At 37.2% G+C, this 20216-nt stretch overlaps 1 protein-coding gene across 5 annotated transcripts in view; it reads left to right on the top strand.

The window, feature by feature from the left end:
- Window positions 1-6700: 6700 nt before the first annotated feature.
- LOC6579008 (protocadherin-like wing polarity protein stan) overlaps window positions 6701-20216 on the top strand; it is a 75367-nt gene continuing 61851 nt past the window's right edge. For all 5 annotated transcript variants that reach the window (XM_002004869.4, XM_044010446.1, XM_044010448.1 and 2 more), the window contains exons 1-2: window positions 6701-7442; window positions 11731-11774. The gene's annotated coding sequence lies outside the window, so the exon portion shown is untranslated. The remainder of the gene's footprint in view (window positions 7443-11730; window positions 11775-20216) is intronic.

Below are 20216 nucleotides of genomic sequence, written 5' to 3'. Positions count from 1 at the left end.
AATATCAATATACACACACACACATGAGTGTGTGTGTGGCACAGGAATGACAGGACGCGCGTCTCCAGCCTGGCCAAGCGTCTTGAACACGTTTCGCACGTTGCTCAAGTGCTATAGTTGCGCCTCTCGGCCCGCCTCCTGCCATGGGCACGCCTCTGTCTGGCAACTCGCTGCCGTCAGCAACTTTGTGTTTCTCTCTCTCTCTCTCTCTCGTGTCTGATTTACCGCACGGATTCTCGTATATTTGTCGCTTTCAGCGTAATTTGCATATTATTTACAATCGCAGCGGGCAAACTTTTAAAGCATCTTTCACACCTGCTGGCCAGGTGCACGCACACACACAAGCACACACACACATACACACAGAGAGAGAAATGGCGATGATGACTCGTGCCTGCACTTTGCCAAGTCGCTAAAAATATTTTTAAAGTTTTTGACATAGTTTTTCCTGTGGCTGCGGGTTTTTTTGTTTGTTTTTCATTTTGCTGTTCTGTGCAGCTGTGCCACGCCCACTTAGGCACGCCCCAAACACACCGCGAGTTCGAAGGGCCCGGCGCTGGGCTAATGAGCTGAATTGTAGTTGCAAATGCACTTGCTGCATCTGTTGTTGCCGCTGCCTCGGCCTCTGCCGCTGCCTCTGCCTCGGTCGCTGCCTCAGCCTCTGCTGGCGCGGAAGTTGCACGCGTAATGCACTCTGGCATGCATTTTTTATCAAGCTGCCGCAACTACTTGCCACACTTCGGCGCACTTTAAGTGGACACAAAAGGCATTCGCAGAAGGTGTCGCCACCGAGTGCTTCCTAATGCAAACACACACACACACACACAGAGTCACTCTCTCGAGTGGTAATAACTTCAGCGATGCAGCATTGCATAATGAGCTAGAAAATAATTAATTTTAATTAATTGCTTCACAGCTAAGGTAAGAAATTGCTGCGTTCTGCTCGGTAGGAAAATTAGTAGCTAACGGTAAAATTTATATAATTGCATTTGATTTGTAATCTGAAATTAGTTTTTATTGCATATCTGATTCAGTTGAAATAATGGACGCAGGGAAGGGCGGGGCAGCGGAAACTTATAGATGGAAATTGATAAAAAAAAGCAATTAAGCTGGAATTGCCAATCAAATAAAAGAGATAGTTGTAGTCGGCATTGACCGACTAGCGCATACCCTTGTAATCGACTGCGAAGACGACTTATACACTTATATATTTAGCTCTTTATTTATATAAGTGAGTTATATAATATTTATTTATTTTTTAAGTTGACTTTTTATTATTATTCAAACTTGATTTTATAATTACTTAAAAAATTTCCATTTGCAAGCCATCGTGCAATAAATTGTGAAAGATTGGGTTTACTGTATTTATTTTTATTATCTTATAATTATATTTCATTTATTTTTATTAATTTATTTCAATAAAATTTTGTTATTCTAGTTCCAATTTTTTTTTATAGATACTAAGAAAATTAATGCTTTAAAATTCGTGCAAGGATTTCTTGAAGATTAGATTAACAAAATTATTTTTTTATTCTTTTATAATTAAAAAAAAGTAAAGTAAAAACAATTTTGATTGAAATAAATAAAAATATATTTTGTAATATATTAAAAAATACAAAAATGTATATATAATTTTTATATATTTAAAATTTTTATAAATATAAAAATATATATCTATAATTTTTATATTTATTAAAATTTTACAAAATATATTTTTATTTATTTCAATCAAATTTTGTTCTTCAACTTCCAATTCAGCTTTATAGTGACTAATCAAGTTCCAATTGCGTACTCCCCCTAAATAAATTCCAATTGGACTGTCGCACACTTGAAAATAGACTCAAAGAGGACCCATTAGATTCCTCATTGAAATTGTTTCCCCATCGAATTCATAGCATACTTTCGAGCGTGCCTCTGAGCGACTCAGTCAAATGCTGTTCGCTTGGCATAAATTAGTTGACTTGAGGCTAAATTTAGGTTCTGTGTGCTATTTTTGTGGTGGGCTTTATTGCTTTGCAGCTTTTGGTCTTTTTGTTTGCGACAGTTTTGGCGTCCGGTCATTTCCATATCAATAACAGCGGGTGGTCCGAACCCAATCCGAATCCGGGTCCTGGCCGAAGGCTTAAGCGCTGCAGGTCAGCCAAATCGTTAGCTGTATGGACAGTGGGCGTGGCAGCCATTGACAGCATCACTAAAATCGCATTTGGCTCGGGGATTATTTGCTATAATTCATGCTGTCAATGCAAATTGAAATTGTGTCACGCAGCCAGCCAGCTGGCAGGAGCAGGAGCCAGTTGGGGCCAGGCAGTCAGTGGGGGCCAAGCTGCTGTGGCAGCTAGTTCCAGTTCCAGTTTACGGTTGGGCTCCTTCACTAGCAGGAGTAGGAGGAGGGGAGGAGGAGGCAACAAATTTCCATTGCTCGTTAGCTTGACTTTTTATTTCCTACGTTTTTTTGTTTTTCTCATATTTTCTTTAATTTTATTTTTTATGTCGCCGCAATTGTTGCCCAGCGCAATAAAAATGCTGAAAAAAATCTCAAAACACAAATGGATTTTTAAATTACCCTCGTGGCAGACAAAAATAGAGAAGAAACTGAAAGGAAGAGTGTAAAAGCAGTCGAAAATAATTTCATTTGCTGCGATTGCTGCCTGCGCATGCAGGGGAAAGGGGAATATTGGTTTAAGGACGCGCAATTTCCCATCTATGCGAACGAGTTAATGCTAGCCCATTTGAGGCGTGGCAAATCAAACAGATTAATGACTTTGATTTATGGCGGCAGCTGAGAGTTTGGAATTTTATTAATATGAACTCGAAAAATTGCACTTGCTTCATGTCCCTAACTTCTCTCTTATTTCTCTTATCTTTGCTTCGTTCTCTCTTCTCACCTCTCTTTTGTATTTTCTTTCTTCTCCCCACTCAACATCTTATATGGATCCTTGTATCATATCTTTCTTCTCAACATCCTCTTCACTCTTTGCTTGCTTTTTGTTTTGTTTCTTCTCCCCACTCAACATCTTTTATGGATCTCTTGTATCATATCTTTCTTCTCAACATTCTCTTCACTCTTTGCTTGCTTTTCTCTTAGCTCTGCTCTCATTTCTGTTCTGTATTCTCTTTTTTCTAGTCTCTTCGGTTCCTACTCTTCGTTTTCCTTTTGAATATAGCCAAAAAATATTGAAATTAAATTAAATTTAATTGCCTATTGAAAGAGTATTATCTAGTCGTATGCTCTCCATGGCAACATTGTTACTTCTTCCTTTTTCTATGCTCTACATTGGACTTAACTGACTTCATTCTGTTGAAATCTGTGGATATACGACTCTTTCGCTCTCTCTATCCCGCTCTCTGTCTCTCTCTCTCTCTCTCTCTTTTTCTTCTATATATGTATATATAACTATCCCTATTCGAAATCGTTTTTGCATTTATGTGCCGAGTGAATGCGTGTATTTTGCCATAAACTATGCATGGGGCCACGTCCTGGCAGGAGCTTGGAGGACGTTTAACAATTTCGCCTTTGCCTTTTTCGCATAGAGAGCGGAGAGAGAGAAAGAGCGAGGGAGGGATGGAGCAACGGGTCCTTTGCCTGCGCTTTTTGCTGCCAGTGTTTGAGTTATGTTTCTTGGTCTATTCAGATGCACTCAAGCGGCTCGCAAGTTTAGCCAGAGCAGACGCCCATCCGCCTCGCTTGCACTTGACTCGACTCGGCTCTGCTCGAGTCGACTTGACTCCCGGTTTAAAGCTCTGCCCCATTGAATTTATTTGGCCTGCAGGCGCCAGCAGCTGCATAAGCCAAACGCAATGTCAACCAATTTCAGTTGATTCCCTGCTCTAGATCTGGCGCTGGCTCTGGTTCTGGTTCTGGTTCTGGCAGTATTGATGTTTAAGCCAAGATGACACTGGCTGCTGGCAGAGCCATTTCACAATTGGCTTTGTCAGCTAGCCAGCGACTAGCTGCTGATTCAATTGTGGCTGCCTAATGGAGCTTTTAGCTTTCAGTGAGCTTTGCTTTAGGCACTTACAACTAAAACGTTATTAAAGCTCAACTAGTTTTGGATAGCTTGATGTTTGACGTGTGCTGTGATGCGTGTGATTGAGATTTAATCATTTTCGTGGAGTTGGTCTGAAAGCTGTTTAGCAGAGCTTAAAGCTCTGATCTCTGTTTTCGTTCAAGTCCCCTCAGTCTTATCAATTTTCAAATGCAGAAATATTAAATTAAAATTTCGTCAGCTCTTTAAAGCTTTAATATGTGCAAGCTTTTCATGTGCTTTGTTGTTAGTTTTTGTTAATCATGCTGCTACAACTGCTAATGGAATTGACATACTTAAAGCTCAAAAGCTTTAATTTTAGATATAAGTAAAATAAATGAGCAGATCTTGAAAACATTTATTCTGTTTGAAGTTAAGGCTTAAGGTGAGCTTTATCGTTAATACTTATGAAGCTTTTTAGTTGTAGCTATTGAGTAGGTAGTTCTTAAAGATCATCAAATTCATAAAGCTTGAACTTGTGCATTAAGCTCTTACTCATAAAGCTCATTAAAGCTTTAAATCAACTTCTAAAGCCCTTAGTCAGCGCTCCATTGCACTCAATGTAATGAAGGCTTATCTTAAATCAAACAGGTGCTTTCAGTGCTCAGACGCCTCGCCAGTCCACACATGTCCTCAAAGGAGGTTTTGATAACAGAGCGAAAGAGAGAGACGAAGAGAGAGAGAGAGAAAGAGAAAGCAGAGTAGTGGGAATTCGCCGCTTGTTTGTTAAATGTCAGCGCTAAGTAATTGGCGAGCTCTGCGCCGTGTGATAAACAGACAACTTGACAGCGGGCGAAGAGTTCAAAATTTATTGCCACAGACAACAGAGAAAAATGGGCGTGTGTGTATGTGTGTGTGTGGGTGTGGCCGTAGAGGGAATTGGCATAGAAATACAAAATACACACAAGTAGCTGTTAAATTATTCCAAATCAATGAATTGAAAGCTAAATTGAATGCAATTAATCAAACGTGTGAGGGCCCAATGTCAATTGCATGCAACACACAGACACACACACACACACAAAGGAGCAAGAACGAACCGCAAGGACAACAAGAAGCAGGCTGGATTCTACCTATGTCCGGTCCGCCCAACGGTCAACACTTTCTTGACCTCGCTCAATGGCAACAACAACAACAACAAAGAGGAAGAAGCAGCAGCAGCCTCTTGGCCATCTATAAATTTTACACACGTGTGGGGACAATGTGTATAAGTGTGAGTGTGTGTGTGTTTGCCTGTGTGTGTGTGTGTGTGATCCTTTAGGCCGTGGCTACGTGTTTACAGTAACACATGCAATTTGTTGGCCCTGTTTGCTGCCAAAATGTTGTAGTTTTGGTTAACAGATGTCTGCCAAAGACTATTTGTGTGTGTGTGTGTGTGTGTGTGTGTGTTTGCGGTAACTGCCACGTGCTGCACACAGCCATTTGCCAGTTAAATTCACTTGCTGAGCTCAAATCGCATTTAAGTTAATTTAAGTCGCTTAAGAAATTAAAACGTATAATTAAATAATGTGATTAGTTGATTAATGTATTCAAATTTATATTAATTCAATAGCTTTATTAATATATAACATTTAATAATTCATTTTTTTATTCTTACATTAAAAATAATTCAGAATTAGTATTAATTTTAATTATATTTTAGAAATATATTGAGCATAAAATTATAAAAATGCATTAATAAACAAATAAGTTGTTTTGTTTTATTATTAAAAAAAAACAGGCATTTAATTACATAAACTAAATTTGGTTTTTGTCTTTCAAAATTAATTTAGAATTAATATAAATTAGTTTTACAATTTTCTCATATTTATATATATATATATATTTTTTTTTAATTCTTCTATAATATTTGTTAGGCAAATATTATTAATTGTATATTTATTTACTTTCATATTTCCAAAAATACTTTCAAACTTTAACGGTCAACAAAGCTGACAACATAGATATGTTTGTCAGCATTTGTGGTGCCAGCAACAAAGTTGCGCAACATGTGCGTCTATACAAGCTGTTTTTTAAGCTGCACTTAACTGAGGCGGCGTGAGAATAAGCTCGATTATGCGGGTTACATTATACACTTATACGTCTTTGTGTGTCTTATGTTGCCGCAGAGTGCTTACTTTAGAAGACTTCGAACGCTTTTGCGTTGCATGTTGTATGCTGAAGCTAAGCTGCAAACAAAAAAAGTTTTTGAACCAAGAACTTTGGAAAGCAGTTTATACACAATGCTGTACTTGTGCAATTCTCAAAACTTAAGTTTAAGAAATTATATAAACAATTATCAATTTATATTCATTTATCAATTTATTCGCTATAACTCTAAATTCTAATTGTCAAATGTTGCTACTTGTTTTGCAACATGTTCGACTACGGTTGATTGTTGTAAGGGTAGAAAATGCTAACAGCAGTATTGTGTTTTTTATAATTTAGTTATCAAGCCATATAATAAAAATAATACACTTTTAATATTAACTTTTAGCTGTAATTATACTCATATTCTTAAAACCCTTTTCAACTGCCTTAAATGTTGCTGAAACACTCTTAGCAACATGTTTGATACGTTACACCAACCGTTGTATGCTCACTTATATTCACCAGCTCTGCTCAACTCACCACTTTGTTGGTGGTGGTTATGTTGCTGAATGTTTGGCCATTGTTCGTTACGTTACGTTAGTTTACGTTGTGACTTCGAGCCGTGAGGACGTGTGAGCGCTTTGATTGAGCGCCTTAATAACTAGCTGCGCTACGCGTGCGCGCGCCCTTAGCAAAAACAAAAGCAAAAGCAAATACAATAATAACACAAGCGGCACAAGCAGCAGCAGCAGCACCAGCCGCAGCACTTCTTGTACAGTGGCCATAAAAAAGGCAGCGACGCCGTCAAATTACCGGTTTTGTTGTCTACGCTGTGAATTTTAGCGCGGCGGCTGCGTTGCGTCGCAGTCGCAGTTTGCAAATAATTGCACGTTTTTGTCGACTTTTGTCTACTTGGCGTTGTTGTTGTTATTATCGTCGTCGGTGTCGAGTGTTAAAAATCAAGTTGGAAAAGTGCGTTGGCTTTTCGGCTTTTCACAGTCGCTATATAATATATTGTAGTATATGTATTATTGTACAAATAAATATGCAGACAGCGCGCCGCGCATAAATATTCCGGTAAATCAAGTGCAAAGTGTGGAAAAAGAAAAATAATAAAATAAAATCGCATTTAAATAAATTTGTTAAGCAAATAGCCATACTATCAATGTATTATAAATGTGTGTTTGTGTGTGTGCCATAAATATATGATAAATATATAAATATTATTAAATATAATAACAGTGCACAGTGGCTGCATTGTTATTGTTATTGTTGTTGGCCTCTAAAAGCGGATTATTTGCAGCACAAGCAAAAAGCAAAAAGCAAAACAAAAGCAAACAAAAGCCTGTAAGTTTTACCATTAACCTGTCTACACGTCTATGCATGTCTGTATGTGTGAGTGAGTGTGAGTGTGTGTGTGTGCTTGTGTGGACGCCATGTTGTTGCACCCAATTGGAATTGAAGCCTGCAGCTCGCATTCACATTGAACTAAATCCAATATGAATTTTACAATTTGGAGCTTTCTATATATATTTTTTTTGTCTATTTATTTTTCTTCGTTTTTGCCTTTGACATTTAACTGAAATCGTTGAAATGAAATTTTTGTAATTTTTATTGCACATGTTGCAGCTGATAGTGAAATATTTCGAATTTTATTCAATTTCAGCAGCTTTATAAAATATGACTTTTTTTTTTTTTGGATGAAGTTTATTGGTGTTTAGTAAACTTTGCCAATTTAAATTTGAAATTGAATTTTCGAAACATGTTTCATTGGTGGTTTTGTAAAACAGGTTTTTAGACAAAATAGGAGTGTCAAATAGGAGTAGCTGGAACTAGAAATTAAACTTTTATAAATTGATTAATTTGATTGATTGGAAAATAATAAAATTAATTACATTAGCTGTTGATAATGAAATGCTGATTTTATGTAAAGCTTAATGCTATTAATGATTAAATATATATTTTTTGTTTTATTAATCATTAATTATTAACACCTATTAACAGTTCTTTCATTTGTGAGGACAAATTACATTAAAAGCCCCAACATTTTTTGTTTGGCTATTATTAGTTGGTTGGATTATTAATACAGGGATGTAAATTCTGTTAAAAAAATTAACAATCATCAATAATTAACAATTATATTTATCAGTTAAAGATTAATGTGTTATTTATATATTTTTTGTATAAGCTTAAAATCTGTCCATTGTTTTAAATATCAAACGAAGGTATTTATATTAAGTATTAATTGAATTAAATAGAAAATATTATTGTATAAAAAAGAAAATATTACTAGATAGTCAAACATACCATTTTTATTGGTTTATCTCTGTTAGATTATTTATTTATTTATTTATTTTTTTTTACGACTTTCATTCATCAAATGCAGTTAAAGCATCCGAAAATGATTGTAAAAGCATTTAAATAATAGTAAAAAACTTAATATAGTTAAGTTAGCTAACAGTTAAAAAACTTCAACTTTAGCCGCTTCAACAAAAAATTTTCAACTCAATACTAAAACATTTGTGGCTGAGCTGCTCGCAGGGCAATTTGTCAGCCAATTCCTAGAATGTCTCTTGCCTCGTTCCCAAATTGCTTTTCTGACACTTCCGCGCTCGATTTGGGCCTCATTCGGCTAACTGTTGCTTCCATTATATATACATTCGAAAGGCTCTAATTGAATTCGGACCAAAATAGTTCTCGGCGCCCATAAAAGACAAAGAGCTGCGGCCAATTAGCAACTGCTCTAAGCCACTGAGGGAGAAAGAGTGTGGGACAGAGAGAGGGAGAGAAGATTTTTCTTGTAAATAAGAAACTAAACCAGAATAAGTATTTCTCTCCAGCAACTCGCGCCCGATTCACGCTTTTGGCCAACGGCCCAAATGCTCCGTTCGCCAGGTTCAAAGCGAAGGTGAACACAAAACTTGAATACGAAATGAGACAACAAAGCAGGCAGCACAATAAAAGTCACATTAAAACGTGTGTACGAAACAACAACAGAGCCAAGAAAACACGTGAGAGAACAAACCTAAAAATCCCAGCTTGAGATACAAATGTATCTCTATCTCTATCTGTATCTGTATCTGTCACGGCAGCGGTTTAGCTGCATTTTGGCAAGCGCCGAGTGTTGAGCTCCATCCGTATAAATATTTCAGCGCGAAGAACTAACAGCTACGTATCTGTCAGCTGCATTCATTATTCACAGAGCGCTTTCAGTCAGACAACAGGCAATTCATTTGCTCAAATGTATACCTCTCCCTCTCTATCCCTCTCTCTCTCCTACTCTATATATTTGGGGGCCACATGCAATCATAAAACATAATTGCGAGATACATTATCCAGTGTGTTGCTGCTGCTGCTGCTGCTTCTAGCTGGAGTGTCGCGCCAATCAGAAGGCAAGTCCAGTTTAGCGTCTTCGTCTGGCTTCCCCGACCCGCCGCTCCGTCTGTGGTTTTGTGGCAAGCAGCAGTTGCGGCAACTGCTGCAAGTAGCAGCAAATTGTTGTAAAACGGGTTTTTCTTTTCTTACTCTGTATTTTTGTTGCCTTTTTGTATCTTTTGTTGCTTCCCTAATGCTGCTTGCTACTAGTTGCCGCTTCTCTTCTATCTCTGCTTCTCACTCTCTCTCTCTCTCTCTCTCTATCACGTTGTTTCTCTATCTATCTTTGCGTAGCTGTTCCTCTTTTGACCACAACAATTGCCGCTGTGCGTGCCTTCAGCTACCAAAATGATTTTGTTGCAGCTGTCGCTTGGCCATCCTGTTGAGAGCGAGAAGGAGGCAGAGAGTGAGTGAATGGGAGGGAGAGGGAGAGAGAGAGAGAACTTGTGCCTGACTTCTCAGTGTGATGTAGCAAATAAATAGCAGCAGCAACCTGTCGCCCAAGCCGGTTTTCACCTGGGGCAGACGAACCTGTAGTTGGCTTTTATTCTTTTATTTTTTATGCAGCTCGTGTATCCTTTGGCCAAAAAAAAAAAAAAAAAAAAAAAAAAAAAAAAAAAACCGACAGCAAATAGAATTTTGCTTTTTTTTTGTACGCACTTACTTTGGTTCGAGTGGCTCACTGCAACTGCTACCAACGGCTGGTCTATGTCAATTGGCTAACTTTTATGCAACATTTGCTGCTGTCCAATAAGCAGTTGAGTGCATATGAAAAATGGCAAGAGATGAGTCTTCAAAAATAATTTGCAATCTTATTTTGACTTTGCTAGCTTTCTGTTAGCTAAACTTTATTCGAGTAAGATAAACTGCTGAGGCCTAAGTGTCGTTCAGCTTTGTCTATAAAAGTGTCAACAGTTTACCTGAAGAGACAGAAACTTGAATTTGCTGAAAAATACATAATAATAACTGGGATATTAAAAAAAAAAAAAAATATTTTTTTTTTTAAATATTATTTATTGTTATTAAAATATCTTATTATTTACCAAGTCAAGCAAGGAATGCTTCAACATTATAAAATGGAAGAAAAATAATAAAAATAATAAATTAAAAAAAAATAAAATTAAAATAAAATAAATAAAAATAAAATTTAAAAAAAAAAAAAAATATATATATATATATATATATATATAAATAAATAAATAAAATAAAATAAATAAAAATAAAATTTAAAAAAAAAAAAATATATATATATATATATATATATATATATATATATAAATAAAGTAAATACATAAATATTAAAATTGGATAATTTTCTTTTATTTATGTTTAATATTTATATTAAATAGTTTTTGTATTTCTTTAAATAAATTTAATGATTTTTTTTGTATAATTATTTGCTTTTTGATTGATAATTTTTTTTTTATTATTGTCAGCAGCTCCGGCATTTGCTGCATTTTCTGCTTTAGTCTTAGATTTCCATTTTTTTTTTTTGGATTACTAAATAAATTATTTTATGTAGCAAGTGAACTTTTTTACTTCCTTCTCGCTACTTCTATCTCTCTCTATAGCTCTCTCTGCCTGTCAAAATATGTTTTAATCTGCATAGTAAATCTGAAATGTAAGCTGCTGCTAACTTTAATTGATCATCAAATTATGATTTATGAGGCTTTTCGTTTATCGCACTCGTCGTTCGCTGACGTTTTAATCTGCATTGTAAATTCTGCCAGTTGCTTGTGAATTCTTAACTGACAGCTGGCCGCTTTGGCATATCACATAAGCCAAGGCGGAAAATTGCAATTCATTTCCAAGTCTGCTAACTAACCTCAGTCAAGAAAAAGCACGCCGGCCGGTTTTAAGTTGGTTTCTAGATGCTCATATATTAATAACTTGTTTGCTGAGCAGCTCACACACACACACACACACACCTGGGGAGTTCTCAACAGCTCATTAATTAACATTAAAATGCGACAAAGTTTTTTTTTGTTTTGTTATTTTGTTGTTGTCATATTTTGCTTTTTACTTTGTCTCTTGATTAGTTTCGTTGCGTGCCAAACACGCGCTGCAAATTTATGCAAAGCAACGAGCTCGTAGCATCATCTCAGCCCTTTGTTAGTCCGAACTTATTAAATTATAGATACGCATGCTTAAGCTAACATTTGCACAAGCCTCCATATTCCATATTCCATTCAATTCGCATTGTTCAGTGTTCGCTCACTCTCTCACTCTCTCACTCTCTTTCCCTCTTCTATTTACACAGCTGCACAAATTTTTGGCAATTCACAAGCGGCCGCTATGCAAATGGTAAGTCTTTGGCTTGATATTTGCTTTTAGCCCATTTTTGTGTGTGGGCGTGGCTGTGGGCCCGCATTGATGACGTTCACTGTGTGTAAACTGAATTGACCCAAGCAAACACTTGAAACGAGGTTTTCCATACAAGTATCTTTGAGATACACGTTCACTCGCCTCGCGTAGGCCGTAAAACATTCGAGAACCGGTTTCTATTTTGGGCCACAAATCGAAAATTGTTATGTTATGTTATGTTAGAATGAAAGCTTAATTGATGCATATCTATGGGATGTTTGTTATTTATGGCTCCCTCTCTCTCTCTCTTACTCTCTCTCTCTCTCTCTCTCTCTCTTTCGCTCGCTTCATCTCATTACGAGCTGAGCAACAAGTTTAGCTACATTCGATTTGGACAGCAGCTCGATTCACAGCTGGATCGGTTATGTCATGCAGCGACTTGTCCATGATTGATGAATCGATTTGAAATACCAATTTGAATAAGGAAATTTGAGCATCGCTTGGCTTTGTTTACTTTTCTTGTATTTGTTCTGTTTGCTGTGGCAGCAACAAATTCTTATATTTGTACTCGATGTGCGTGCCTGCTGCTGCTGCTGTTGCTGGCGCGCAACAGGTGAAAAGGTTCATGAACTGCCCGGGAAAATGTATATATTTGCCTTTGTTTTATTTTATTTTCTGCTTTGTATGAATCACAAAGGCCAACGTTGGAAAAATAGTGGCAAGAGCTAGCAAATTTACGTAAGCTTTAGCTGATTTAGTAGTTGAAATGTCTCTGAAGGAAAGAGAGCGGAAATATATTTATAAAAATAAAAATTTTATATAGAGAGAAGATGAAGATAGATGGAAGACAAGACAAACCATATGAAAGACACAAGGTAGAATAGATATAGATAGATTTAGATAAATTGTAGATAGAACATAAAATTTAAAAGATAGCGGATAAAATATTGTTGGCAATGGTAAATGGAAGATATAAAATGGAAGGCAGATGATTGAAAAAAAAAAGAATATAGAAGAACAAAAGCTAAAATGTATAATCTATAAGATGGAAGATGAGGATGTGAAATGGAGATACTCTCTTGAAAGTGAAATATTTGTAGTCAACTGAGTTATAAACTAAAAGATATTTCTAAAATATATTTTTTGTTTTATTTGCTATTAATTAAAATTAAGTAAATTCATTAAAGACTTGAACAATAAATTTAATTTAATTTCGTTCTTTTTTTCTGGTAGTTAAATTATTTTTAAATATATTTTTATAAATAATTCTAAGAAAACAAATCCAGTTTTGCTAGGCTTTATTGGTTGACCATTGTTGGAAGCTCTCGGTTGGCGATCCAAGCTATTGTGCTAATTGCGTCCATTAGCCATAGAAACATATATGAATATACATAGCGAAATAAATATAAAGATGGAAAAATCAAGATAAAGCAGCCAAATTGAATAAATGTTGAGCGTAATCAATTGGAGATTGTTGTTGTTGTTGTTTTTTTTTTCTATTTCTTATTTTGTTTTGGCTACACGCACATAAAACCGAGCGTCTTGATTAGTATGCGAGACTCATGGCAGAAATGCGCTATAAAAGCTGTATCTTGACGTGTATCTGCAGATATAGCTGTGGCCGTTGTAGATGTATCGCATGGATACGTTTCAGAGGATTTTTGGATATATTTAGCCATTGCAACGAACCGATGCGTGCTGCATTGACCGAAGCTGGTCGAGCGTGCAAATTGGTTAATTGGCAAGCACTTTGGCAGGCGAACAGCATTTTGCTAATTTAACACCTGTATCTGTATCTGTATCTGTATCTGTATCTCGTTGTCTCTCTGTCTGTCACTGTAAATGTCCTTAACTGGGTCACACCAATTTTTTTTTTTTTTTAGAATTTTTTCTTTTCGAATTTTAGAAATTTATTGAGCTGTCATTGCGGCGCAGGATGTGTGTGCGTGAGTGTGTGTGTGGCAGCAGCAGGAAGTGCCTGGGGCGTGTCCATGGAACTGTGTCAGCAGTCGAGAGTTCACAGTTTTGTTTTAGCATACGATTAGATAGACGATATACATTTATACATATACACACTATATATATACGGCTGCATAAATAAATATATGTACGTATGTGGCCAGCGCTGCATGCTCATTAGTGTTAATTCAATTAAGATGGACTGCTCGTGGCACTTTGGCTAATGAGCCAGACGCGGACTGGCCCAGTGACTCGATGGCTGCCATTCAACTCGTTTCAACACAATTTGTTACAATTGCATTAATTAGGCGCAGCTCACTGGCCGCCTCGCCTGCCTGCCTGCCTGCCTGGCTGAGACAGCTGTCAGGGGGGCGTGGCGGCTTGCGGGAGTTTGTGGTATTGGGAATTGAAGTTTCGCATTTATCGCAATTCGAAATCAATTTCACGTTTTTTTTTTTTTCCATTTATGGAATGTCAGTTTTAGTGTGTAATATGATTATTTAAATATGATAGCAATTGTGTGTCACATTAAATACCCTGTAAATTTGGAGGTAACTGGAAATGGTAGGCTAAATTCTACGTAATATGAGGAGAGAATTGAAATACATAGTTAAATGTTGTTACTCTCTTTTGCTTTCTTCTGCTGTTTATATATTTGTGCGTCTTTCTCTTTCACTGTTTTTCCAATTCTATTAATTTCTGTCTTTTTTCCACTCCGTATCCTTCTCTTACTATTTTTCTGTATTTTTCTCAATTTATCTTGCTCTTTTTCTGCTTTTCTTTCGGTATCTCATTGTATTTCCTTCTTTCTCCTTTTATCTATTGCTCAATCTTTCTGATTCTTTCGCTTTCTGTATTTATCTATTTCTGTCATTATCTAATTCTTTGTTCTTCGATATATATTATACATACATATCTTCCTTGCATTCGTTTCTCTCTCTCTCTCTCTCTCTCTCTCTCTCTCTCATTCTCTTTCTCTCGCTTGTGTTTCATTCTGAGTTTTTCTCTCACGCTCTCTCATAATTTATTTTCTCTAGCTCTGTTCCTTCCTCTGTCTCTCTTTGTTTCTCACTTTGTCTTTTATTGTCTATCCTTTGTAACTCTCCCGTTCTTTTCCTCTCTTAGTTTTCCCAACCTCTGTCTTACCCTCTCTCTCTTCTTATTTCTCTTCTCACCTTATTTTGATTTTTCTCTTTGTTTCTTCTGTCTGGCTGTCTCTCTCTTTCTCTCTCTCTTTCTCTCTCTCTCTCTCTCTCTCTCTCTCTCTCTCTCTCTCTGTCTCTGTCTCTTATTGTAATTCTGAGCCAAGTCTATCTTTAGTATTCCACCTTACTTCAACGACTCCAATCACAGGGCATCTGCTCGCTTGGCTCACTCATTGGCTCGAGTGCCTCACTCGTTTTATTTACAGCATCAAGCGACACTTGCGACTGATTGCATAATTAAACGCACAACGCACGCTCGCGCTCATTTGATTAACGCAATGCAATACAATGGCAAATGCTTGTGCATGCAGAGAAGGCCGAAGAGAGCGCTAGAGAGAGAGAGAGAGAGAGAGAGAAAGTGGATCAGTGGGAAAGTTAGACAGAGAGAGCGGATGAGAGAGAGAGAGAGAGAGAGAGTGCACTGCAATGCTTAATTAGAGTATAAATTTAATAATTAAAGTGCACAGCTTGCTGTCATTTATTGGCTTAATGAAGTTGACCGATGCAAATGCAATTTGCCTGTCTGTCTGTCTGTCTGTCTCTCTCTCTCTCTCTCTCTCTCTGTCTGTCTGCCTACTTGACTGTCTGTATGCCATTAAGTTTTTTGTTTGTTCATACACTCATAATGTCTCAATTGCAAGTTGAGGGCATTGCCACGCCCACATCAAGTCAATCAGGGTAATGTGGCTGTAGTTGCTGTGAGCAGTGCGAGCGCTGTTTCACTTGTCACTTGTCTAGCAGCTATGACAGATCATCAGAGCAGCTCGATGCTGCTCGGTTTGCTTATCAAAACGTCAAAGTCAACGTCAGTTATCAACCCTTCAAACTTGCCACCCCCTCTTTGACAAGTTGCGCCTGTCTTTTCGCCCCTGCCCCCGCCCGACTGTTCTGGCTTCCTCATTTATCACTATTTCCATGTCAGTCACGCTTACGCTTTGCTACTTATATGAATTGCATGCAATTTATCAGCATTTGCATTATCTACAACTATGTACATACATACGTATCGCATGACCCAAATTTTTGAGACCCCCAACAGCAACAAAAAAATTGCGAGTATACAACAATTAAACAAAAGCGCAAAGTGGTGCGAAATGAAACAGAAATTAGTTGGACACAAGGGGAATTTGTGTGATATAGGGTTAGATGTTGAGTGGAGGGGAGGGGAGAGGAGAGTAGGGGAGAGTAGAGTAGAGTTAAGGGTCAGATGGTGAAGAAAGAAGAGGAGAGGGGAGAAGAGTAGAGTAGAGTAGGGAAGAGTAGAGGAGAAAGTAGTGGGAAAGTAGTGTAGAAAAGTGTAGAGAAGATTAGAGTAGAGGAGAGTAGGGAAGAGTAGAGCAGATTAGAGTAGAGTAGAGTAGAGTAGAGTAGAGTAGAAAAGTCTAGAGTAGATTAGAGTAGAAAAGGGTAGAGAGATTATCCCCAATGAATATACGAGCATATGTAGAGAAAAGTATGGTATGGTAGATTAGAGTAGAACATAGAAGAGCTGAGGTGTAGAAGAGTCAACAAGTGTAGAGATAAGTTATTAAAAAAGTTATAGTAGAGAAGGAGGAGAGAAGAATAGAAAATTGTAGAGAAGAATAGAGATCAGTTGGTATGAATATATGAAAAGTAAGGTTGAGCAGAGAAGTAGAAGAGTAAAGTACATATGGAAAGTATAGTTGAGTAGAGTCGCCCACAACTAAGAAAACATATTGATTATTTCATTTGTTGCTAATCTTAGTTATCTTCTAACTATAATAATTCAATTTTCAAAGACCTTTTTCAATAGCAATGCACCACTGTGCAGTAACTAAATGCTGCAGGCATATTGCGCACAAATGTAGGCTATGATTTTTGACCGAACTTGCTCAGCTTTTCTGCTGAGTTGCGCGTGTTCATATGCACGTGTCGCTATTCCTAGGCCTGCCACAGAGACAGAAAGTCACACACACATACACCCATACACACCCACACACACAAACATCAGCGCACACCATTATCATAATGATTTGGCGCTAGCTTTTGGCAGCTCACATTTTCGTCTGTCACTCGCAATGTTATCAAATGAAATGCACATCAAAGCTGGGAAAGGTGTGACTCAGGCACACACACATACACATCAGCACACACACTCACACAGACAGAGTTAAAGCACACGCCGTTTACATAGATTTGCCATTAATAGGGAGCAGAGGCAGCGCAAGCGTTTCAGTTGCCATCAACATGAATATCTCAGCCATAAAGGACTCGTTTACATTCTTTTTTTGCTCTTGCTGCTTATTGCCCAACTATTTGTATGCTGCAGATAACGTGTTAAAGTGGGCGGGACCGGGGGCGATGGAGGTAGCTCTAAGTTGGCTGCTCATGTTGCTTGGCCATTTATTGTGCGTGCTTGGCTCTCTCTCTTTGTCTCTCTCTCTCTCTCTCTCTGTCTCTGTCTCTCGCTCTCTCTGTCTTTCTCTGTGTGAGTCGTGTCTCTTGCTTTCTTGCATTGTTTTGTATTGCGCGCTTTTTTGACTGCCTTGCAGCTAGTTGTGCTTCCTCCTGCATTCTGCATGTGTGTGTGTGCTTGTGTCTGTGTTTGTTTTTGTTGTGAAAATAGTTTCATATTGCAATTTATTTTTATTAGATAGCAACGCGTTCCATTCCATCCTCTTTATATGCATTCCCTGGCTGTCCTTGTGCACGAGCTTAACTTCTGCTACGGCGCCTTGCCAATATACATAAGAATACATAAATACATACAGACATTGCCAGGCATCTTAAATTTCGTGAAAGCAATTCAATATCTGCTGCTATGCATAAATACGATACAGCGAGCATTCACAATTTGAATAAACTGAACTGAACTTTAGCATTAAATTTAAATGATATTCGCCAAGGCGAACAATGTGAAAAATCAAACAGCACAGAAAAAAAGAGGAAGAAAAACAACAAAACGAGTGAATCAACACTCGACTCGACCTAGCCAACCACCCTAACCAGCCCACCCCACCGCGCACCGGCGTCATCAATGATGGGCCAGCAGCACCACCCAACCCACTCAATGGCAAATGTCGTGCTGACTCCACGAACAGGCGCTGCCGCCTCACAGGCAAATGGAAGGACCTGGTGTGCAAATAAGTTTGCCAGCAAATCGATTAGGTATTGTGGAGGAGTCCGAGATACCCTACAGGAGAAAGGGACACAGCTATGTGTGCAGTGCAGCCTAGCTAAAGTGGAGAGAATAGAGCAAATAAGAGAGCATATGAAATTAAAATTTTCTAAATAGTTCAAGAGCTAAAAATAATGAACATATTATATATTATTCCACAAAGAACCTCCGTTCATGGAGAAATGAATTATAATATAGTTAATTATTAAATGCAAATTTAAAAACATATTTTTTACATATTTTTGTAACAAATATAAAATAATTAGAAATCATACAAAAATTTCCACTAAACTATAAAAATCCCAAATATTTTATTTCCATTTACTTTCAATTCCCTACCAATTAATATTCGATTCATATTCTACTTTTCACGCACACCTCAAGGAAAATATCTCTAAATGCCATATACCCATAATGCTCATTAAATTGTCTAGGGTATTAGCGACATCGACATCAGCAATTGCGTTTGGTAGAGCATAGCTAAGCATAAATAAGTTGTTAAGCCGTCAGTGTACGTGCTTTTCACGCAGTTGGCAACACTGACAAGAAGCGCGACTCCCTGTATGTGTGTATGTGTGTGTATGTGTGTGTGTGAGTGTGTGTGAGTTTTGTTGCGCTGCTATCAATACGGAAGTTCGGCCAATGCAGCCACCACCGCATTTTCAATTTCAGTAAATTGAATTTTCGCTGCCGCAACAACAATGCGCTGTAAAACCCGACAGAGAAAAGTGTGTTGCCAACCGTACACACACACACACACACACACACACACACACACACACACACACACACACACACACACTCATAGACAGACACGCGCTGTTTATAGCTTTGATGCGATTAACGAAAGTTTAACTCGTTTATAAACAGAGTTGCGCTCATAGTTCTCCGTCGTCGTTCTCGCCTTTTATTGTCTGTTTCATTTCTGATAAGCAGAGTCCAAATTAAAGCGGGGCGTGGCAGGTGTACGCTGCAAAATTTATTGCCGTTAACAATTATGAGCGATTTGCTGGGCCATTTTGTGGCTGGGTTTCGAAATAGATACGATTTGTCAGGCTTAAACGTGATGATGCTCTCTGATGGGCAGATTAGAAAAAAAAAGGTTTGGCACGAGGATTACTTTGACTAAATCCTTACGCTACATTTCAGCAGCAGCAGCAGCAGCAGCAGCAGCAGAAGTAGCAGCCCCCACCACCCAAAAACTTTTGATGAGATTTGTGCTGGCAAAAATAAGCAAAAGTATATTTCGTTTCGTGTCTGTTTTTCATATGACATCACTGCAAAGGGAAAACTTTTGTCTGTTTTGATGCTGTAAACTTGTAATTTAACAGATCAACTGCAAATTGTAGAGTCACGTATTTCGCCTTTTCATTTTAGCTGGATACCCTGTAGCCGTCAAACGAGTTGCAAAAGGCAATAAGTTCATGTTGAGCAAATGGGAACGAAATGAAATTGAAGTTAATAATAATTAGATCAGCAGTGGGGGAGGAAATGTTGAAACTTGTTGATATGAAGAGACTTTTTTTTTGCTTTAAAGATAGTACAAAAATCCCTTCAGTGGACTCTAGATTCATATGCTATTTATTTCATAATTTACACCTATAGCGGAGTTAAGCTCAAGTCTTAAATAAGGAAATTATAGCAGAATTTTATCTAATTAAAAAAATCAGAAACATAATTTCTTTATTTTATTTATTAATTTTATTTATATATAATACATTTTATATTATACATTTTAAATATTATATATAATAATACATTTGTATTATTTATAATACATTTTTCTTAATTAATTAATTAATTCCAAAACTTAATTTATTTAATTAATAAATTTATTTATTTATTTAAAATACATTTACAGGGCATCTGCATGTTGGGCAGTTTTTTTTCCTTATTTTAATTTTTTTTATTCCTTTTTTTGCTGAGTTGGCAGCATTTTAATGACAATCTCCTGACAATTGTCAGCTGCCCTCTGCTCTGGTTTTGTATTCCTTCTGCATTCGTTTTTTTTTAAATTTAAATTTTTTTTTTTGTAATTTTTTCTTTGCATTTTCTGTGACGCATATCTTGTGTCAATTGTATTTCCTTTTTAAATGTCCTCTCTGGCAATTATGCTTTCCTTTTTAGCAAACAATTTCC

The sequence above is a fragment of the Drosophila mojavensis genome, unplaced genomic scaffold, assembly GCF_018153725.1.
Source record: "Drosophila mojavensis isolate 15081-1352.22 unplaced genomic scaffold, ASM1815372v1 contig_80, whole genome shotgun sequence".
Taxonomy (NCBI): Eukaryota; Metazoa; Arthropoda; class Insecta; order Diptera; family Drosophilidae; genus Drosophila; species Drosophila mojavensis.
This window is presented reverse-complemented; position numbering and strand designations above follow the sequence as displayed.